At 35.5% G+C, this 1,150-nt stretch overlaps 1 non-coding gene across 1 annotated transcript; it reads left to right on the top strand.

Annotated features, from left to right (window-relative positions):
* The first annotated feature begins 681 nt into the window (after positions 1-681).
* Positions 682-788, top strand: LOC128590945 (U6 spliceosomal RNA). Its single transcript, XR_008381404.1, has one exon. It is a non-coding gene; the product is annotated as a U6 spliceosomal RNA (small nuclear RNA).
* The last annotated feature ends 362 nt before the right edge of the window (positions 789-1,150 follow it).

Below are 1,150 nucleotides of genomic sequence, written 5' to 3'. Positions count from 1 at the left end.
AGAAAGGAAGGCCATAAAAGAAGGAATAAGTGAAGTAGAATAAAGACTTTTATTTTTTTTCAGACAGAGTCTCATTTTGTTGCCCTCAATAGAGTGATGTGGTGTCACAGCTCACAGCAATCTCCAACTCTTGGGCTTAAGTGATTCTCTTGCCTCAGCCTCCTGAGTAGCTGGGACTACAGGTGCCTGGCACAACCCCCAGCTTTTTGTTGTTGTTGTTGCAGTTGTCATTGTTGTTTTAGCTGGCTGGGGCTGGTTTTGAACCTGCCACTCTTGGTACATGGGGCCGGGACCCTAACCACTGAGCCACAGGGGCTGCCCTAAAATAAAGACTTTTATTTTTCTTATTCTTAATTGACCTAACAGATAACCATTTGTTCAAAATAATGAATTCAATTGTGTATGTTCATATATATTATGTATCATATGTAAATGTGTATGTATATTAATATATGTTACATATGTATATTATATAATGTATATAGCCCATATATATGCTTATATATAAGTAAAATAAATGATAGAAATGACATAAGGGATGGTAAAAAAATTATTTTTAAAATTGTTTTTATTATAAAGTGGTCAACACTACCCATGAAATGGTACAGTTTCATTTGAAAGTGGGCTTGAATTAATTGTAAACTCTAGGGCAACCACTTAAAAAAAGCAAAAAAAAAAAAAGTGCTCGCTTTGGCAGCACATATACTAAAATTGGAATGATACAGAGAAGATTAGCATGGCCCCTGCGCAAGAATGACACGCAAATTCGTGAAGCGTTCCATATTTTAAAAGGCAGGTGTTGTAATCCTATTTGCAGATGCAATAGGCTTTAAACCAACCCAAATAAGGAAGGATAAGGATGGACACTTCATATTTGTTAAAGGTAATACTAAATATGATGAGATTTCAATTATTAATATTTATGCACCCAACCAGAATGCATCTCAACTTTTAAGAGAAACTCTAACAGACGTGAGCAACTTGATTTCCTCCACTTCCATAGTAGTTGGAGATTTTAACACCCCTTTAGCAGTGCTGGATAGATCCTCCAAAAAGAAGCTAAGCAAAGAAATCTTAGATTGAAACTTAACCATTCAACATCTGGAGTTAACAGACATCTACAGAACATTTCATCCCAACAAAACAGAAT

This window comes from Nycticebus coucang, chromosome 7 (assembly GCF_027406575.1).
Source record: "Nycticebus coucang isolate mNycCou1 chromosome 7, mNycCou1.pri, whole genome shotgun sequence".
Lineage (NCBI taxonomy): Eukaryota > Metazoa > Chordata > Mammalia > Primates > Lorisidae > Nycticebus > Nycticebus coucang.
Note: the sequence above shows the minus strand (reverse complement) of the source record. Positions and strands in the feature narration are given on the sequence as shown.